The 23,020-nt window shown below is 36.0% G+C and overlaps 1 non-coding gene and 1 pseudogene across 1 annotated transcript; both read right to left on the bottom strand.

The window, feature by feature from the left end:
- Nucleotides 1–5,403: 5,403 nt before the first annotated feature.
- Nucleotides 5,404–5,506, bottom strand: LOC116275539. The gene has a single exon (XR_004184657.1). It is a non-coding gene; the product is annotated as a U6 spliceosomal RNA (small nuclear RNA).
- Nucleotides 5,507–18,283: 12,777 nt separating this feature from the next.
- On the bottom strand, nt 18,284–21,428 carry LOC116275218 (annotated as a pseudogene).
- Between the last annotated feature and the right edge of the window lie 1,592 nt (nt 21,429–23,020).

The following is a 23,020-nucleotide window of genomic DNA, read 5'->3' as shown; positions in this document are numbered from 1 at the left end:
GGGAGCAGGCACTTCACATGGCTGGAGCAGGAGCAAGAGCAAAAGAGAGCGAGGTGGGAAATGCTACAAACTATTAAATGGCCAGATCTCCTGAGAACTCACTCACTATCATGAGAATAGCACCAAGGGGATGATGCTAAACCATTCATGAGAAATCCACCCTAGGATCTAATCACCTTATACCAAGCCCTACCTCCAACACTGGATATTATAATTCAACATGACATTTGGGCATGGACACAGACCCAACCCATATCAAGAATATCAATTAATTCTGATGTTATTTGTAGCCTATTTGAGTGTGTATATATAGATATATAAATTAAGAGTAATAGTAAATACATTGTCCAATATATGCTAGCACTTCTCTGCATTAAAGAGAAGGAAAAATCGTAAAATACTTTCTGCCTTCAAAGTTAGCCTGCAGAGTTTTCTAGTTTTTTTTTTTTTTTTTTTTTTTTTTTTTAGACAGCATCTTGCTCTGTTACCCAGGCTGGAGTGCAGTAGCATGATCTGCAACCTCAGCCTCCTGGGTTCAAGCAATTCTCATGCCTCAGCCTCCTGAGTAGCTGGGATTACAGGTGCCTGTCACCACGCCCAGCTAATTTTTTTTTTATTTAAATTTTTAGTAGAAACAGGGTTTCACTGTGTTTGTCAGGTTGGTCTTCAACTCCTGACTCAAGCAATCCACTTGCCTTGGCCTCCCAAAGTGCTAGGATTACAGGTGTGAGCCATTGTGCCCAGCCTAGAGTTTTATTATTTATTTATTTATTTATTTATTTATTTATTTATTCATTCATTCATTCATTCATTCATTCATTCATTCATTCATTTATTGAGATGGAGTTTCACTCTTGTTGCCCAGGCTGGAGTGCAATGGCGTGATCTCAGCTCACTGCCTCCTGGATTCAAGCGATTCTCCTGCCTCAGCCTCACAAGTAGCTGGGACTACAGGCACGCACCACCACGCCCAGCTAATTTTGTATTTTTAGTAGAGACAGGCTTTCACCATGTTGCCCAGGCTGGTCTCAAACTTCTGACCTCAGGTAATCCAAACACCTTGGTCTCCCAAAGTGCTGGGATTACAGGTGTGAGCTGCCGTGCCCAGCCCTTCTTTATTCTTTCTTCATCTCTGGATATGGTGTTGTAGAAGAACATTCTACTTGGAATCACATTTACTTTGGTTAAATTCTGATAACTACTAGTTAGTGTAAACTTGGGCAATTTCTTTATGATTCTTCTTGTATTTCTTCATGGGTGAGGTAGGTACAACACCATCTGTACCACCCACTGCATGTGGATGTTAGGAGAATAAGATAAGGTAATGGAAGGAAAGGGCCCTGAGCTTGTAGTCAGTATAAATTATTACTTTTGTCAACCTAAAAAAAAATCAGTAAGTATGTATTTCACAAATGCATTGATCGAAATATGATTTCCAATATAGGTAAAATGTTTTGCACATGAACTCCCCAGGCAATACAAAGGCTGCAAAATATTGATAGTTTGCTGTATAAAATTTGCTTAGAATAAGTGACTTGAAACTTTTTTGTAAAGGTGACTTTTACTACAATAACTGATTTAAGACTGAATACAAACCCAAGCACAAAACATATGCACCGAGTAAATATTTTCTATAGTCTTAAAAGATATATACTATGCCAGAAATTTATAGATATATTAAATTTATTAGTCTTCTAACATTTTACAACCCCATAAATATTTTTGTAGACCTTCGCATAATTAACTTGACACCACAGTGGATGGGTACCTAATTAACTGAAATGATGAATTAATGTGAATGCTTCTAGTTTCACTTTCTAGTCTGGGTTTTATGTCCTGATTAATAACATGTTTTAAAATTTGTATATAAATTAATCAGTGTCTATAAAAATAAATCAAATTCAAATAAATCATAAAACTTTTAAGGACTGACCTGGTGTGGTGGTTCACTCCTGTAATCCTAGCGCTTTGGGAGGCTGAGACGGGTGGATCACGAGGTTAGGAGTTTGAGACCAGCCTGGCCAACATGGTGAAATCCTGTCTCTACTAAAAATACAAAAATTAGCTGGGCATGGTGGCGGGAGTCTGTAATGCCAGCTACTTGGGAGGCTGACGCAGGAGAATCATCTGAACCTGGATGATGGAGGTTGCAGTGAGCAGGAGCAAGATCACACCATTGCACTCCAGCCTGGCGACAGAATGAGACTCCGTCTCAAAACAAGGCACTCCAGCCTGGTGACAGAATGAGACTCCGTCTTAAAACAAAAAACAAAAGCAAAGAAAAAAACTTCAAGAATTTTTAGTCTGCTTCCATCTCTGCTATATTACTATTTCCTACTGTGAAGATGTTTTGTTGTTGTTTGCTTCTTTGTGAATTCTTTTCAATACAGTTCCAATTTCAATACTGATTTATTAAAAAAAAAAGAGAGAGAGAGAAAACATCATTCTTTATTTTAGGCTGCAGGTAATAGAAAATAAATCATTAGGCAGTATGTTTAATTGATGTTCAAAACAAAATAAATCATTAGGCAGTATGTTTAATTGATGTTCAAAACCTCAATATATACAATAAACTTCTTAAAGTTTAAGATTAATCCTGTATTGGAGAAAATAATTTGGATCTTTGTATAGTGATAGTTTTAAAATTGAAGATTAAAAAAAAGAATAAAATCTAATGGGTTAATCATACCAAAAATCAAATGAACAAATCACAGCAGGTTATTTTTTGGATCCCACAGACTCATTCTAAAGTTTATATGAAGGGGGAGAGGACTTAGAATAGACAACACAACATTGAAGAACAGTGAAAGGACTAACACAACCAGACTTCAAGACTTATTATAAAGCTACAGTATTCAAGTCAGTGTGGTATTAGTGAAAAAATAGGTAAATAGAGTCACGGAATAGAGAGACCATTAATAGACCCATGCAATTATAGTCAGTCGATCTTTGATGAAAAAGCATAGGTAATTCAACAGAAAAAGGATAATCTTTTCAACAAATGATGGTTAAACAATTGGACATCCTTATGCAGAAGAATAAATCTAGACACAAATCCTATACTTTTCACAAAAACTAACTCAAAATGAATCATAGACCTAAAAATAAAATGCAAACTATAAAACTCCTAGGCAACAATATAGGAGAACAGATAGAGGATCTTGATTTGGAGATGACTTTGTAAGTACAACACTGAAAGTATCATCAATTAAAGGAAAAATTATAAGATGAACTTCATGAAAATGAAAAGTTTATGCTTTGTGAAAGACACAAAGACACAAAGAATGGATAAACAAACTGTGGTATATCCATATAATGAAATATTATTTAGTGATACATGTCAATGAGCTATCAAGCCATCGAAAGACATTGAGAAACCATATAAACAAATCAGTAATTGAAAGTAGTCAATCTGCAGGGTGCCATGTCTCATGCCTATAATCCCAGCACTTTGGGAGGCCAAGGCAGGCAGATAAGCTGAGCTCAGGAGTTTGAGACCAACCTGGCCAACATGGTGAAACACCATCTCTACTAAAAATACAAAAATTAGACTGGGCGTGGTGGTGGGTGCCTGGAATCTTAGTTCTTGGGAGGCTGAGGCAGGAGAATCACTTGAACCTGGGAGGCGGAGGTTGCAGTGAGCCGAAACCACACCATTGTGCTCCAGCCTGGGCAACAAGAATGAAACTTCGTCTCAAAAAACATTTAAAAAAAAAAAAAAAAAAGCAATCAATCTGAAGAGGCTACGTACTATACAATTCCAACTATATGACATTGTGGAATGACGAAACTCTGGAGGCAGTAAAAAGATCAATAGTTTCTAAGGACTGCAGTGGAAGGAAAGGAGAGATTAACAGGTGAAGTACAGAGGATTTTCTGGGCAATGAAACTATTCTGTATAATACTGTAACGGTGAATATGTGTCATACATCTACCAAAACCCGTAAGTTTACAACACAGAGTGAACTCTAATATAAATTATGGATTTTGATTAGTAACTACTATGAATATTAGCCCATCAATTGTACCAAATGTACTACACTAATACTAAACGTTAATAATAGGGGAAACTACGTATGAGGGGAGAAATCAGGGGGTACATGGAGACTCTGTACTTTCTATTTCATTTTTCTTCAAATCTAAAACTGCTCTAAAAAGTAAAATCTACTAGCAAAAATTTAATGAACAAATAACCATGGAGAAAAATGAAAACTTTTATCTAAATCTTTTTACTATTGTGTGTGAAGAACTGAAATTTGTCCACAGTTGCCTCATAAATATTAAGAGAAAATGAAATAGTTACAATTGGGCCTTTGATATCAAAAGTAGAAATAAATTTTAGTGATGTTCAAATTACTTTGTAACATCTAGTAGTTCTTAAAATGTCTTTTAGATCAAGCTCATGACATAGACATACACATGATTAAAATGAACAATAAAAGTGTACTATCCTTTTTTAGTATATTGAAAACAAAATATTCAGAGCATAAAAATGAGTAAAATCAATCTAAGATAAAAGAAACAGCTTGAAACAGTATTTTGACAGTTTCCACATTCAAAATGTAACATACTGGATTATTTCAGAGTATGAAACATTTTAAATGTATTGGATATTGGTTGACTTCTTTTTCCTCAATGAATAATGCATAATTTGGTACAATGTTATCTTCATACATTAAGTGCAAAACAACCACTAAATTCTGAAAGTATTAGTTTATTCTATTACTAGTGCATGGTAAAAATATCTGTAAATATCAAATCATACTAGTAGTTTGTCCAACAGACTGAAAATTAGTTTCCATTTTAGGAGAGTCTTTAGCCTGGGCGACAGAGAGAGGCTCCAAAAAAAAAAAAAAAAAAAAAAAAAGAAGACAAAGAATTAAATAGTATATAGTCACACATCGTTCCAGTATTTTAATTATATCTATTCTTTTTTTTTTTTTTTTTTTTTGAGACACAGTCTCCCTCTGTCGCCCAGGCTGGAGTGCAGTGGCATGAGCTCAGCTCACTGCAACCTCCACCTCCCGGGTTCAAGCAATTCTCCTGCCTCAGCCTCCTGAGTAGCTGGGATTACAGGCACCTGCCACCATGCCCGGCTAATTTTTATATTTTTGGTAGAGACAGGGTTTCACCATGTTAGGCAAGCTGATCTCGAACTCCTGACCTCAGGTTATCCACCTGCCTCAGCCTCCCAAAGTGCTGGGATTATGGGCGTGAGCCACTGCGCCTGGCCTTAATTATACCTCTTCTGATAGATACTCAGTGATACCTCATTGTGGTTTTTGTTTGTTAAGAGGAAGAAGAATTGGACATAGTTTAAAGCTGAAATGACTCTTAGTTGGGAAAGTCACTTTGCTTATTGGAGCCTCAGTTTTCCTATCTGTAAACATTAGAAAAGGAATGCAAAATATGGGACAGTTTATGACTTTGTGTTTTATCCTTGTGCAGGAGCTATACTAATCTCTGTTACATAGTATTTTAGCATATGTGCTACTGAAGCAAGCACTCACTGTGGTTTAACTTTGCATTTTGCTAATGGCTGATGATATTGCATATCTTTTCATGTGCATATATGTCATGTGTACACACTCTTAAGTGAAGTGTCTATTCATGTTTTGTGCCCATTTTCTAATTAAATTGTTTTTCATCGTTGAGTTTTGAGAATTCTTTCTGTCTTCTAAATAGCTGCCCTTTTTCAGACATGTGGTTTGTATTTTCTTCCATTGTGTAGATTGTCTTTTCATCCTCTTCACACAAGCTCTCACAAAGCAAAACTTTTTAATTTTGGTGGGGTCCATGTTACCAATTTTGCCTTTTATGGATCATCTCTTAATGTCAAGTCTAACAACCCTTCACTAGCTTTAGACTTTAAAGACTGTCTCCTATATTTTTTTTCTAAAAGTTTTATACTTTTATACTAACATCTATGATTGATTTTGAATAAACTTTTGTATAAGGCTTGAGATTTAGGTCAAGGCTTATTTTCTTGCCTATGGATGTCCAGTTGCTTCAATACCATTTGTTGAAAAGGGTATATTTCCTCCTTGGAATTGCTTTTGCATCTTTGTCAAAAATTAGTTAAGTATATTTATGTAGGTGTATTTCTGGGTTCTCTATTTTGTTCCACTAATCTATAATCCCTCTGTCAGTATCATGGTGCCTTGTTTACAGTCACTTTATAATAAGATTTTATATCAAATAGAGTAATTTCTTCTGTTTTATTTTTCTGTACAAAGATTTTCTAAAAAGTTATTCTAGAGCTGTGTTTTTTTCTGTGTATATTGTATAATGAGCTTGTCTATGCCTGTAAAAATTCTTACTGGGGGCCGGGCGCGGTGGCTCATGCTTGTAATCCCAGCACTTTGGGAGGCCGAGGTGGGTGTATCATGAGGTCAGGAGTTCAAGACCAGCCTGGCCAATATGGTAAAACCCCGTCTCTACTAAAAATACAAAAATTAGCCAGGTACCTGTAATCCTAGCTACTCAGGAGGTTGAGGCAGGAGAATAGCTTAAACTCAGGAGATGGAGGTTGCATTGAGCCATATCGTGCCACTGCACTCTAGCCTGGGCGATAGATCAAGACTCTGTCTCAAAAAAAAAAAAAAAAAAAAAAATTCTTACTGGAATATTGATAGTAATTGTCATTGAACCCATAGAACAATCTGGGGAGAATTCACATTTTTTCAATGTTGAATTTTCAAATCTATGAATATGTTATGTTTCTATATTTGTTTAGGTTTCCTTTGATTTCTTTCAACAGCATTTAATAAGTTTCCACATATAGACTCTGTACAGGTTTCAATAAGTATATACCTCAGTAAGTACTTCATTTTCATTAGACTGATTATAAATAGTATTATGTTTTTAATTTTGGTCTACCGAAGTTCATTGGTATTATACAGTAAAGTGACTGATTTTTGTGTATTGATCTTGTATTTTGCAATCATGTTGAACTCACGTATTCATTCTAGAAGCATTTTTATAGATGCCATGGGTTTTCTACGAAGACAATCATGACATCTGTAAGTAGGGGCAGTTTTATTTCTTCTATTTTTACATCCTCTCTGTGCACACTCTCTGTTGCACTCTCTCTTTTCCCTCTCTGTTGTGAAAACTGTATATGTTCTGTTGATTGTTTTAAAGTTAACTGATCCTATCCTCTGTTATCTATGACCTACCACTGAACCTATCCAGCAAGTTTTTTAGATTTTTATTATCATATCTTTCAGTTCTATTATTTACATTTGGTTCTCTTTCATAACCTCTATTTCTTTGCTGAGATTAGAAAGTCTTTTTTTGCTATTGCAAGGAAATTTGTAATTGCTTCTAGAAAAGTTTTTGATGACTGCTTTAGAATTCTTGCCATATAATTCCAGCATTTGATTCACTAAGTGTTAGCGACATTAAATTACTTATCTCACTCAAGTTATAATATTCCTGGTTCTTGCTGTGTTGAGATTTTTTTCTTTTTTTATTATGTCCTGAACATTTTTGATATTATATTAGAAGATTCTAGGCCCTATTTAAATACTTCATTATAGTAAGCAGCTCCCTGTATAGTTGTAACATGCAGTTCCACAGCACTTTTTTTTTTTTTTTGGCTGTGGTTTCAAAGATAGTTTCATTTTTAGAGTTTCGCCTTGCTGTTTTGGTCTGCTTGATTTATTTAGTGAGGCTGAAACTCTCCCTGGTCTTTGCTGGTCCTTCTCAATGGGGCAGGAGGGGTTGCCCCATGCTGCATCACCTAGTGTCTCAAGGTAAGGAAAAAGCTTTTCCTGTCTATAAGTAAAAGGTCATGTTCCAGGTATGGCAGCTTGTTTTGACTAGTTCACTTGGCTACTCTCAGTGAGGGAGGGTAGTCTCTAGCATTTCAGGGAAGGACAATGCTTCCTCTGGCTGTTTATTCTTAGTGTGGATCCAGATCAACCCTCTTTGCCAGTGGTACTGGACTTGCCTGGTATTGCTGAGAGAACTCATATGTGATCCAAGAGAGAATGAACCTCCTAGGCATTGGCCAGGGTTACATTTTTGGGGAATGAAGGATAGTAAGATGCCCTGTCCTTATGTTGCTTTTCCACTCCCAGGGTTCCTAACCAGTGTACCTTTGTATTTCTAATTTTTAGAGTTACTGTTTGACTTCACTTTGTGTTTTCTCCCCCGAGAGATTATAGTTGTACTTAGCAGATAAGAGCAGGGTAAAATTACTCTACAAAATTATGTCTGGACTCTTATTCTTCTTTAAAAACATCATTTTGGTAGTTATGTAGAGAGTGAGCTCGTTGTTTGTAAAGCCAGCATCCAACTAAATAACTATCATAATATTCAAGGGTTAAGATGTGGTGAAATGTACCACTGCAGATAGAAAGAATATGGTAATTCAAGAGATATTATAATGGTTAAATTAAAAAACAAAAACTTGTGCCCAATAACTTAACGCTTCATTGATATGTATTTGAAGATTTTTGAAAAAAATTTGTGGAACTCTTTCTCTTTAACTTTAAAATAATATTAACAATAATGCAATAAAAACAAAAATCTGTGTTGTTAATTATTGAGTTGTTACTTTGTGATTGACATTGTGCTAAATGCTTAAAATGGAAAATGCCATTTAATCTTCAATTAACAAAAATTGCATTACTTTTATAATTTTAGTAATATATTTTATTTTATCCAATTTAGCCAATTCTTCTATTTCTGTTTTAAAGATTTTTTGTGTAAATTTTAAATTGACAATAATTGCATGTACTTATTAGATACAATGTGATGTTTACATATATGTATAAATTGTGGAATGATTATATGGAGCTAATTAATATACATTAATATACTTATTTTCTTGTAGTCAGAACTTTCAAAATATATTCTTTCAGCGAGATGAATACTTAACATATATATTTGAAATGTAATATATATTATGAACTATGATCACTATGCTATGCAGTAGATCTGGAAAACTCATTCTTTTTGTCTAACTGAAACTTTATATCTTTTTTTTTTTTTTTTTTTTTTTTTTGAGACAGAGTCTCCCTCTGTCGCCCAGGCTGTAGTGCAGCAGAGTGATCTCACAGCTCACTGCAACTTCCTCCTCCCAGGTTCAAGCTATTTTCCTGCCTCAGCCTCTTGAGTCGCTGGGACTACGGGTGTGCACCATCACGGCCAGCTAATTTTTTTTGTTTTGTTTTGTTTTGTTTTTTAAATAGAGACAGGGTTTCACCATGTTGGCCAGGATGGTCTCGATCTCTTGACCTCGTGATATTCCCGCCTCAGCCTCCCAAAGTGCTGGGATTACAGGTGTGAACCACCATGACTGGCCAACTTTATATTCTTTGATCAACATCTCCCTATTCCTCCACCCTCCCAACTCTTAGCCTTTAGTAACTACCATTCTACTCTTATTTGTATGAATCAACTTTTTTAGATTTCACAGGTGAGGGAGATCATGCAGTATTCATCTTTATGTGCCTGGCTTTTTTTCTGGTAGCATAACATCCTCCAGGTTCATCCATGTTGTGGCAAATAATCCTCTTTTTAATACTGAAAACAATTCCGTTGTGTATATGTACCACATTTTCTTCATCCATTTATCTATTGATGGACACTTAGGCGGATACCGTTCCTTGTTTATTGTGAATAGTGTCTCAGTAAATATGGAGTACAGATATCTCTTTGACATACTGATTTCATTTCCTTTGGATATATGTCCAGTAGTGGGATTGCTGGATCATATGGTAGTGCTATTTGTAGCTTTTTTTTTTTTTTTTGAACCTCCGTACCATTCTATGTAATAGCTATAGTAATTTACGTTTCCATGAAGTGCACAAAGGTATCTCTTTCTCAATATCCTTGCCAACACTTACCTTTTGTCTTTTTGGTAATAGCCACTCTAACAGGTATGAGGTGATATCTCATTGTGATTTTAATTTGCATTGCTCTGATAATTAGTAACGTTGAGTGACTTTTCATATATCTGTTGGCCACTTATATGTCTTCTTATAATAAATGTTTCTTCAAGTCCTTTGCAGATTTTTTAATTGGGTTCTTTGTTGTCCTGTTATTGAGTTGTTTTAGTTCCTTATAGATTTGGGGCATTAACCCCTTATGAAATTTATGATTTGCAAATATTTTCTCCCACTGTGTAGGTTGTCTCTTCACCTTGTTGATTGTTTCCTTTGGTGTGTAAGAGCTTCTTAGTTTGATATGATCCCATTTGTCTACTTCTGTTTTTGTTACCTGTGCCTTTTGGGTTATATTCAAAAGATCATTGTCCAAAACAGTGTCATAAATTGGTTGTTTTCTTCCAGCGGTTTTACCACATCAGGTCTTAAATTTAGTCTTTAATCCATTTTGAGTTGATTTTTGTACGTGGTGTGAGATGGGAGTTCAGTTTCATTCTTCTGCATATGGATATCCGGTTTTCTCAATACTACTTTTAAACTGACTGTTCTTTCTCCATTGTGTACTCTCAGAACCTTTGCCAAAAAATCATTTGACCGTAAACGTGTGGGTTTATTTCTGACACTCTGTTTGTTCCATTATTCTATGTATCTGTTTTTATACCACTATGATGCTATTTTGATTACTATAGCTTTATAGTAATTTTGAAATCAGGTAGTATAGTATCTCCAGCATTTTTTTTTTCTTCCCTCAGGTTACTTTGGCTATTCCAAGTCTTTTGTGGTTTCATAAAAATTTTAGTATTGTTGGATGGTTATTTTTAATAACAGTATTTTAGAATTGAGAATGCTATGGTTTAAAGAGGTTAAGAAACTTAACCCAGCTAATAAGTAATAGTTCTATGATTGGGCTCAATTTTTTTTGTTAAGCAAATTCTCCCAAATCCTAATGGACTTAATTCTTCTTCTTCTGTTTTTTGTTTGTTTGTTTGTTTGTTTTATTTTGTTTTTGGTTTGGCAGAGTTTCGCTCTTGTTGCCCAGGCTGGAGTGCCACCGCGCGATCTCGGCTCACTGCAACCTCCGCCTCCCGGATTCAAGTGATTCTCCTGCCTCAGCCTCCCAAGTAGCTGGGATTACAGGTATGTGCCACACACCTGGTTAATTTTTTATTTTTGGTAGAGACAGGGTTTCTCCATGTTGGTCAGACTGGTCTCAAACTCCCGACCTCAGGTGATCCACCCGCCTCAGCCTCCGAAGTGCTGGAATTACAGGCGTGAGCCTCCGGGCCCGGCCTGGATTCAATTCTTAAACTCTATTGTTAACTGATTCTACATTAAATCAACACACAATTGATTAAGTCTAAATCCTTAGTGGTTTAAGGGTTAATTTTTAAAATAAAAATTACAAGTATATATGCTAACATTTTGATATCTCCTTTTAAATATTCAAAGATATTTAAACCATTTAAATTCTTAACTCTGTACTACTTTTCTCATAAATCAAAGTAAGGACATACCATCCACAAAAAAACAATAATTGTTTTGTGTTCTTAACATGATTCATGTCACTGACTTTTGCATAACTAATAAGTGTGTTATGTGGCATAAATCAGAAGGGTTAAACACCAAGAAGAAGGCATATTCAACGCCAATTGCTATGTAAAGCATTTGGAAATCCTGGAAGTAAACATATTTTATTACCCAACTTTTACTCGGAGAAGAAAGTTTTCATACATAAATTTTTCAGTTGAAGAGATGGCTTTCCCTTAATGTGGAAGACATAAATACTGCTGCATTTTTAGCGATAATGAAATTTGAATTTAGCCAAGTGGCTTTATTTACATACTGCCTTTGTGTTAATAATTTAACATAAACTGTGGTATAATTTAGGGACTAAAAATATCATTCTTGTGTGCTCACAGTAAGTTTTACACTATAATAAGTACATTTTGAAGATTAATTTTGATGAAATTAATATTGTGAGAGGATTTATAATTGTATACAGCAGGCAAAAATGTTTGGGATTTTCACCCAAAAGTAGAATAAAATATGTAGAGCAGAATCAACGTAATTTTACTTTTTATATTACAATATCTTTAACTTCCAGTTACTTAGTTTTCTGGTTCCAAATTTGTAGGAATCAGTATGCATACAAAAGGAACCTGGGACTCCTGATCAAGAGAAAGTATTCAAACTGAAAGAAAGATGAATCATTGGAAAAAGCTTCAACTATTTTCTAGTTTATTTATTTTTATTAGTAGTAGTATTTTTTTGAGACAGAGCTTTGCTCTGTCCCCCAGGCTGGAGGACAGTGGTGCCATTTCAGCTAATTGCAACCTCGGCTTTTCAGGTTCAAATGATTCTCACACTTCAGCCTCCTGAGTAGCTGGGATTACAGGCACACACCACCATGCCTGGTTAACTTTTAGTAGAGACATGGTTTTGCCATGTTGGCCAGACTGGTTTTGAACTCCTGGCCTCAGGTGATACCCCTGCCTCCACCTCCCGAGGTGCTGAGATTACAAGCATGAGCCACCACGCTCAGCCAAGCTTCAACTATTTTCTAGTTTTGTTTTTCCTTAATTTACATCTTAGACGTCTTCTTGTTTCAGCGTGACTATCAAATGTATTCTACAAACTTTTTGAAGTCACAAAATAAGGATACTCTAAGGAACATAGATTGTTTTGATTGTAGATATTTATTTCACACTATAATATGTTTACCCAATGGAAATAACACCATATCCCTATTCTGTGTGAAATATACCGGGAATGGGAATGAGTAATTGTAAATCACCCTGAAAGTGTTTTATTGTCTTCTAGTAAAACCACTTCTTATTTTGTATATATTTTTATAAAAGGGACTCCTTGAGTACTGAGTCTAGACTTGCTTTAATATCCTAAAAGCACTAACATTCACACCCTTCCCTGAAGCATTTTGAAATTAAAAACTAGTTCTACACGTGAAAAAAATAATAAAGATCTAATTTTGTTTCTTTTTAAATCATGAATTTTGGATAACTGCAGCTAGGTCATTTAATACAATCTTACCAGAAAATGGGCTCACTGCCTGACAAGCATAGAAGCCAATACGATGGCACTGGCTTTTGAGAAAAGAAAGGCTTTTTGTAAGGCCAGCCGGCAAGGAGACAAGAGACGCAGCTCAAATCTGTCTACCCAATTTGGGGTCTGGGGCAAGTTTTAAAGGGTCAGAGCACAAGGGGAAGAATTTGGGAATGTTGGCTTGTCAAGGTCTGATTTGACCATTTGAATAAGGTATGCTGGGGTGGATTTTAGCCCTGTTATATGGTTTGAATTTGTGTCCCTGCCCAAATCTCATGTGATCCTTAATGTTGGAGGAGTGGTCTGGTGGGAGGTGATTTGATCATGGGGCAAACGTCCCCCTTGCTGTTCTCATGATAGTGAGTGAGTTCTCATGAGATCTGGTTGTTTAGTTTGTAGCGCCACCCCCTTCTCTCTCTTCCTCCTGCTCCAGCCATGTAAGACATGACACCTTCCTCTTCACTTTCCACCATCATTGTGAGTTTCCTGAGGCCTCTCCTGCCATGCTTCCTGTACAGCCTGTAGAACCATGAGTCAATCAAAACTCTTTTTAAAATAAATTATCCAGTCTCAGGTAGTTCTTTACGGCAATGTGAGAATGAACTAATACATTCTAAATCTTCTGGGCCAAAAGATCCCTCACCTTTGAAAGGGTTCCAGTATTTAAGTTCTGATCATGTCCCAGCCTTTTTGGTTCTGTAGGGAGGAATCCTTCGTTCTGAGTCTTGTTAGAGGTCAAATCTTTTTCTATTGCATGTGATGGGGTTACAAAACTTCCAGTTTAGGCTCTGTTATACCTACAAGATAACTTGACATTATCTTATCAATAGAGTAGGCCCACTATAGGTTGGTCCTGCATTACAATAATAGGAAAGGTAAATCAACATATCACATAGAATATTTTCTTTTTCAAATATTTTATGATACATATTGAAGGAATAATTTTGTGAGCAGATCATGCTATATTTAAATCTGATTAACACAATATTCTATTTAAATTTTGTTTTTTTAAGATATAAATTCTTAAATACATTTCTGTTATGGCACTTGTCTTACTCAGAAACATTAATATCCTGCTAACTCTCCTTTCATGCCCAGTGACTGAACATTGCATTCAGGCTTCTTCATTTTCAGGCCTATCCACTTTCCTGCTGATACTTCCAGCACTGCACCTTCATTTTGGTCATGCTAATTTCCATATATTCTTCATTGCTCACCCTACACAAACAGATGGACCATGGATAATGTCCATTATTGTCTTTCGTGTATTGTTGATTCTCTCTCTCCTCTCTTTCATGGTAAACAAGTGGAGTTCTGCCCTTTCACCACTATCATTCTGACTCCCATGACAGTCTATTATATTTGGACATATAAACCAAAAATAAAATTCTAAGCCCCTTAACCAACCGAAAGGACTCCCAACCTTTGACTAAGGGAACCTGAAGACCTAGTTCAGGTTATGACAGGAAGGGGGTTGGACATGCTCCATTATACCCATTCCCTAACATATACCCCCAGTTTAACCAATCAGCATTAACATTAAAATAGATTTGTCATAAGATTGATGAAACACTCTTTGTAACAATAAAGTGTCAAATTCCAACCTGTCTCTGGTATAGTATCACATGACAGAGAGAAGACCCTGAAGAAAATCGAAGTGTTCTACCCTAAAATATATGTCTTTGACATATTTTGAAATGGACTTGCAAAGTCATCTCTTGTGGGGAAAATTTGTATCCTGTAGAGAATCTCCTTCCCTTTCTAGGTCTTTTCCAGATCAGGAGAGATTTAGCTAAGAGTTTGACACCTTTTACTGTCCCAAAAGAGACATTTACCATCTATTCTCTCTGAAGCTTGCTACTCAGAGGCTTCATCTACATAACCAGAACATTGGCTTCTATAACCCTTCTTATCTTAATTCAAGCATTTCTTTCCCTGATTCAATTCTTTAGGCAAAGCTTAATTCTTTTTATTTATTTATTTATTTTTTTGAGAAGGAGTGCTCTATTGCCCAAGTTGGAGTACAGTAGCATGATCTCAGCTCACTCTAAACTCCTACCTCCGCTTCAAGAGATTCTCTTGCCTCAGCCTCCCAAGTAGCTGAGGTTACAGGTGCCCACCACCTCGTCTGGCTAATTTTTAGTTTTATATATATATATTTATATATATATTTATATATATATATATATTTATATATATATATTTATATATATATATTTATATATATATATTTTAAGGTAGAGATGGGGTTTCACCATGCTGGTCAGACTGGTCTTGAACTCCTGATCTCAGGTGATCCACCTGTCTCAGCCTCCCAAAGTGTTGGGATTATAGGCATGAGCCATTGCACCCAGCCTCAGCTTAATTATTTCAACCAATTGCTAATTAGAAAATTTTTAAATCCATTTATTACCTGTAAGTTCCTGGCTTTGAGATGTCCTGCTTTTCTGGGCCAAATCAAGATATACCTTACATGTATTAACTTATGTCTTGGCTTGTAACTTCTGTCTACCTAAAATGTATAAAACCAAGCTTAACCTGATTGACTAGGGCATATGTTCTCAAGACATCTTTAGACTCTATTCCAGGCCATGGTCACTCATATTTGGCTCAGACTAAACCTCTTTAAATATTTTACAGAGTTCGGTTTATTTCATTAACAGAGCATACTGTCCCCCATTTCTTTCTCCTTTCTCTTGATAAGACATTGGGGTTTTTAAACATAGGTCTATGAACGTGAAACCATTAAATTCCATATATGTAAAACTATTATCTTAGGAACACAATTTTAAGAGTTTCTATGATTCTGTTTCTAATCTTCATAGTATATTATGACAATTATTTTTGTCTCTCTGACTGGATTGGAAGACCCCTGTGGGCAGCATCTCATATTCATTAAACAAAAATATCTCAGTAATGTGGATAATAATGAGAATCCAATTCCTGCCTCAGAGAATTATGATTCAGTGTTTATTATTTAAATGAAGTTGCACAAAGTGTGTTGGGGGCAGGAATGTATTAGTTGATAAGAAAGAGAAAGATTATATTAGAGGAAAAAAGAAAATAATCTGTGTAAAGTTACAAGGACAAATGAATTATGTACTTCATATAGGTAATAATTCCTCAGGAATAAACGTGTGTGTGTGTGTGTGTGCGCGCGCGTGTGTTTGTGCGTTGTACGTGGTGTAATCTTTGATATGTTGTGTGAGTAACTATATAGTTTTGCTCCTCAACATGTATAGCTTGGACCCCTTGCAACAGTATTATCATTATCACGTGGAAGAATGTGAGAAATGCAGAAACTTTGGCCACATCCCAGAACTACTGAATCAGAATTCTGTTTTTCTTTTTTACTGTAACTATTTTTATTACATTATAATAATTAGGAGCTGTATGGTTCATGACAAAAATATTGCAAATTTCAGATCACTTCACAGCATATGCTCCTATAACCACTTAAAAGTTAATTTCAGTTAAAAGAGTGGTCATTTTTAATGTTTGATATGACCAACATTCCTAGGTCGGTGCAACCAAATGATGGAAAACAATTGGATCACACTGCATATGTCCCACAAAAGAAAGCACGATGTACAAAATGTGCATGTTTCAGTTTCCACAAAATACATTGCAGGTAAACATGTTACATTAAGCAATAGTACTAGTAAGAAATTGGCACTCAAAGAAAAAATGCAAAAGTATTTTCAACATGAAAACACAGGACAGTGGAATTGGAAACTTCTGGATAAAACATTGTAACCCAGTTAGCTCTATTTGGGGGGTGGGGATGGGCCCTCAACATTTCTGCAGATAACTTATTTTTCCCCTAAATTCATCTAAATTACCTATCATTATCCCAAACAGGCACTTCAAACTATTAAACTAAAACACAAATCTTAGTCTAGTTGTGACTATTCTTCAAGAACTCATGTGAGTATCTTTAGAAAGAAGTTTTCATTTTTTGACAGACAGCTATCAGTAGTATGCTATTCAATTGCTCAATGCAGAATTCATGCTATCCAGTACTAACACAGAAGTTATTAAATATAAACTCAGCCTTAAACTAACTGCTTGGTTATAAAAAATATTACTACATAATTATCAAGAAATCATGACTTTTTGACAAATGGAAATCTTAAGATAGTTTTTACCTCTAAAGAAATAAACAGTAAGCTTTATGAGGCCGAGATGGGCGAATCACTCGAGGTCAGGAATTACAGACCAGCCTGGCCAATAGGGTGAAACCCCATCTCTACTAAAAATACAAAAATTAGCTGAGCATGGTGGCACATGCCTATAATCCCAGCTACTCGGGAGGCTGAGGCACGAGAATCTCTTGAAGCTGGGAGATGGAGGTTACAGTGAGACAAGATGACACCACTGCGTTCCAGCCTGGGTGACAGAGTGAGACTCTGACCCTGCCAAAAAACAAATAAAAACAAACAAACAAAAAGTAAGCTTTATGAATTAAATGTTAAAATATTTTTCATTGTAAGATTTCTCGTTATTAAAACGTTAGAATGTATTACTGTTACCAGGGGTAGTCCTACTTGTAGATTACCTAAGAAATTCTTTCAGCACTATCGTTATTAAAATCTCCTTCCACTGGATAGGGTTCTGTCTGTTCGTACCAGGTTTGAAAATTCCTACTGTCACTAATGAATTGGGCAGCAGAGAGGTGTTCAAAGGATCAGCCACCACCTGAAAGTTAGCTATTAGGTCAAATCCCATTATGATATCTGCCAGATTCTTCTGAGACCTGAGGAAATAAGATGCAGGGGATTTTGATGTGATTTTATGGGAAACCTTCATGGCGATATCCACAGAAGCAGTAAAGGTTATGGTTAGGAGAATTAGAAGCATTAAAATTGCATCAAGTCATGGGGCATGTGGAAGGCAGGCAGGCAAGATGACATTAATATGGAAGGAGAGTCCTAAAATGAGAATGGATATTCAAATATAAACTTTACCTCTTGCACAATTTTGCCCAAGATTGGCACTGAAGATGGTAATATAGGTTAAAAAGTTACAGATTGTGCTGAGCTTGACAAATAAGCGTATCCTATGTAAACGGAATATAAATCATATAGTTGTAAAAAAGCAAAGAGTTTGAGATGACTTTTTTTTTTTTTTTTTTTTGAGACGGAGTTTTGCTCTCGCCCAGGCTGCAGTGCAGTGGCACAATCTCGGCTCACTGCAAGCTCCGCCTCCCAGGTTCACACCATTCTCCTGCCTCAGCCTCCCGAGTAGCTGGCACTACAGGCACCCACCACCACGCCTGGCTAATATTTTGTATTTTTAGTAGAGATGGGGTTTCACCGTGTTAGCCAGGATGGTCTCAATCTCCTGACCTTGTGATCCGCCCACCTCAGCCTCCCAAAGTGCTGGGATTACAGGCATGAGCCATCGCGCCCGGCAGAGATGACTTCTTTTAACATGAAGAAAAGGATAGTAAGTGATTTCCTCTAAATCAGAGTCCTAAAAGACACATATCTAGAACCTAAGTCACCTTCCTTCTAGTCCAGTGATATTTTCATCTCACCACACCATCTCACTTCATGTATTTTAAAACAAGTAACATTTTAAGTGTATTAAAAGCATTGTTTTTGTTAATATTTATTTTTAAAGCAGTAATCTTAAATATGGATCAGACTTGAAAAGTGTTTATGAAATGTTAATTTGACCATTGTTAAGAGACTAGCCAAACCTAGAGATTTTAAAGCTTTTTCACTTCATTGTTTAAAAAATAATAATGTCTTGGCACGCCACCACCCCAAAATCTCAACTTTTGGGTTAATATTTAAAAGTAATTTTTAAGAAAGAGTTTGTTTTCTAAAAACAAAAGCGGTGCTCTTGGTTTGTCAGCAGGACCACCACAGAATGAGAATGTATCTTGTTGAGCTATCCAAACTGTCCTAATCCTTCCCCATTTTGACCAACCAATGCATGACAACACTGGATGACCGTGGGGACACAGTCCATGCTGTGAAACTCTCTATGAAGCTCAAATATCCACACAGGGCCTGGCTTTGCAACCTTGGTCTCTTCAGCACCTACTAAGCTATGACTGGCCCAAACAATCTTTAATATCACAAGCAGAATTAAAACTATCTCCAAAGACTGAAGTTGAATAAAAGATTTAAAGTTATACTATGAAAGAGCAATCTGACACAGGGAGACTACATTTAATTCCTATGATAATTTTTTGTACCTGTTAAAATTCTTTCAATTATTATAAAAATTTAGTGCCATATAAATATAGCCCCAAAATGGTTGCTATAATTCCAGTTTCATACTGGGTCTGCCTTAACAGGAAAAGCTATTAGGAGTCTTTATAGTAATTTATCTAATGTGAAAAGGAAATGGCCTTATAATAGTTTCCATTGCCTTGTAATTTTTTCCATTTTTTTCTTTTTATAGAAAAAATATAATATTTTTGGGAGAGTGACCATGACTAATAGCAGTGGTAAGGGGGACAAAACTTTTGTGAACAGTGTAACTTTACATTCACCAGGGTTGACAAACTACAGGATATGATGCCTAGAAGAAGGATCATCAGGAAGCCCATAAATTTGTGTTCCCTCAACGTTTCAGGAAAACCAATTATAAAGCCTCAACTGAAATTATAATTAGTAATTAATCCATTTATGTGACTGGATAAAACACAGAATAGGGATGATTCAAAAGCTTCATTAATTTGTTTCTCACCGATGTTCACAATTGGTAAGAAAAATAAGAAGTAATCAACTGCATGCGCCAAAAAACCCAAGACAGAAATCATAGGTATTCAGTTTCTTTTGCGCAGGCATTGCTAGTTTGAAAACCAAAACTCTGGTAATACTGGCACTTAGAGGAAAAAAAAGTTTGTGCTGTCATTTTAAAATAAGCATTTAAGGTAAAAACTAACAGTTTGCATGGAGCAGAAAAACAATTAGGTAATGCTAAAACAATGCTAATAATTTAGTGTAATGTATAAAAATCACTTTTACTTAAGTATGTCTTAAGAAAAAAGTACAAATTGTATTTACATAATTATACACTTTGTCTTTGACTTCTTTTTCTTCTTATCATCTTTGTTCATCTTTTCTTTATTTCTCAAACTAATGTATAGAAGGCATCATTAACACTCTGTCTTGTCTTTGCTGATGTTTCAATAAAAGGAATCCCCTAACTGCTTGCTAAGTCCTAAGCCTGTTTTGTGTCTACTATTCTAGAAGGCAAATCACATTTTATTTCCTACTACGACCAAAGGCACATCTTCAGAGTCCTTAAATCTTTTTATTTCTTCTCTATAATTGTGCATATCTTCAAATGATTTAATATTATTTACGGCAAATAAACAAAGAACCCCTCCCCCCCCCCACCCAGTCCTCATGTACTGGTCCCTCATTGCATTGTACTCTTCTTGACCTGCTGTGTCGAGAATATCCAAGAGACAGGTTTCTCCATCAATTACTACTTGCTTCCTGTAGGAATTCTCTATTGTTGGCTCATATTCGTCCACAAAATGATTCTGAATTAGCTGTATCGTCAAGGCACTCTTGCTTACGCCACCAGCTCCAACTACCGCAAGTTTATATTCAGTCATGGGAGCCGCTGAGCCTCTGGCCCTGCCGCTGCCTTCAGTGCCTGCGCCAGGCTAGCTCCCAGTCCGAAAGGCGGGGCCGGGAGTACTGGTGGAGCTTCATCTAAGCCAGTATTTGTCTTATATACTTTAAGTGAATGTACTTATTCTCAAGGTAAGACAGTCAAAGTTCATTCCGTTCTTTAGCAATTTATGATGCAGGATAATGTCAAGCACTAAAGATTCATTTTATTTCAAAGAACCAGCAAATTTCAGTAGATCTTAATGTTACACAATGAACTAAATAGTAGACCATGCTTCTCCCTGGAGTCATTGTTTTCTAAATTGCAGTGTAGTAGCTAAAAAGCATCTGCAAATAAGAATAACATTGTGAATCTTATTGAAAGGTTGAGGTCAGTTTTGTCATGATGCATTCTTCATCATCTGTCAGGTTGTTGGCATGTGAAAGGCCCCTCCAGAGGATAAAGAATATTCTGCTAGAAATAGTCTCCTCCAGTTTTCTCTTCAAACAGTAACTTGGGTCAAAATCATCCTCACTAGGTCACTGTTATAAACAAGATTTCGGATATTTTTGACATGTTACTGTGCATTACATCAAATCAAATTTGATCATGCTTTGTAAAATTCCTGATATGTCTAATGCTATTGTATTCTCCTAGTGAGTATTCAAATGTGGCAATAAATAATGTCCAGTACCTATTTCTAATAAGTTTAGTTTGCTTTAAATCCTTATCTGCTAAAAATTTTTCTCTAGATCTTGAAATTACTCCACAGTTTACTAGTGACTATGATACTTAGCTTCCTCATCTTTTGTTGTTTTTTTTTTTGAGACGGAGTCTCACTCTGTCACCCAGGTAGGAGTGCAGTGGCGCGGTCTCAGCTCATGGCAACATTCGCCTCCTGGGTTCAAGCAATTCTCCTGCCTCAGCCTCCCAAGTAGCTGGGATTACAGGAGCTCCCTATCACATCCGGCTAATTTTTGTATTTTTAGTAGAGGCAGGGTTTCACCATGTTGGCCAGGCTGGTCTCAAACTCCTGATCTCAAATGATCCACCCACCTTGGCATTCCAAAGTGCTGGGATTACAGGCATGAGCCACCATGCCCGGCCAACAGCTTCCTCATCTTTAAAATGAGATACAGTAGTACCTGTATTATAGGGTTATTATGAAGATTAATTTAGTAAGTGTAAGGGTTTATGACAATATTATAATTGAAATATGATGTCAAAATAAATTTGTTTACCTGAGTAGGATGAAATGCTTCTTTAAGAGGAATCATTTAAATTTCTTACATACTTTTATTTGCACATTGCAGCAAAATATATGCATGTTAAACTACCAGCATAACTTAATTCATGAATGCATTTATATACATGAGGATCTTCATGGCCCCAGGAACACATTAAACTTTTCTGATGCAATTTTTCTTTACTTAGAATTTGTTTTCTTCTTCATATATTGCTTTTCATTTGTTTATACTGTACTTTCATCTATATAATATGCATTAAAATGTAAAGATGTTTGCTTTTTCAAGTAATCAATTTTGACAAACTTTTTATCATATGAAAAATTAATAGGTAAGCACTCAAACATTGATGAATAAAGATACTAAACAGCACTAGCTATAGGCAGATCACCCACCCGCTACCCTCTGTTTCCAAACAGAAGTAATCAGCCCTTCCTCTAATTTCATGTTCTTTCTCCCAGTGGTGGAGTGTTCTAGATTGTATCAGTCTAGCTTGTTATTTTGATTTCCATCAGGAACTGGATCCATCCTTACTGAAGCGCAGATAGATGACATCATAGAAATAAATTATATTAGTCTGACATAATTGTTCTCTATGCAATCTTTGCATTTATGGAGGAAAAGGTTAGTTTTCTTTTGTGCACTAATCCAAGACTTGCTCTCTTCCTCCATTGTAAAAAGCAGTAAATTGATAATACTGTTTTAGTGATAGCTGTCATATAACTTACTATAAATTATACAGCTCTTAAACTGCCCTCATTTTCTCTTTGGAGAGGCCTTATTAAATAAAAGCACCATGCTGCTGCAACTACAGTGAGGTTTCAAAAAGCCAAGTCTCCTCACATTGCTTGTATCCTTTAAATCCTTCAATGTTTTTCTGCTCCTTCAAGTCAAATACACAGACTTCCCTGATCTAGCATGTGTCTGCCTACCCAGCCTCATCCCACCTGCCCCTGCCATTCATTCTGAACTCCATCTGGGTTGGGTGCTTAAATATTCTGGAATATGTCACACTCTTTCTGCATATTCCTGGTATCTCTTTTTACCCCGCTTGTCCTCCTATAAATAACATAAATACCACTCTGCTTAACTCTCCTAAATAAGAAAACTTGATTCATCTTTCTGGTCATAGAACATATTTTTATTGTAGTATTTTTGTCATTGTTTACTTCATGTCTCTTTCTGCCACTGTTGTTTGGCTCCTAAAGGTAGGGCTTAAGATCTTTGTCAGAGTTA

The sequence above is a fragment of the Papio anubis genome, chromosome 6, assembly GCF_008728515.1.
Source record: "Papio anubis isolate 15944 chromosome 6, Panubis1.0, whole genome shotgun sequence".
NCBI lineage: Eukaryota > Metazoa > Chordata > Mammalia > Primates > Cercopithecidae > Papio > Papio anubis.
The sequence above is the reverse complement of the archived record's forward strand: the minus strand, read 5'-3'. Positions and strand labels throughout refer to the sequence as shown.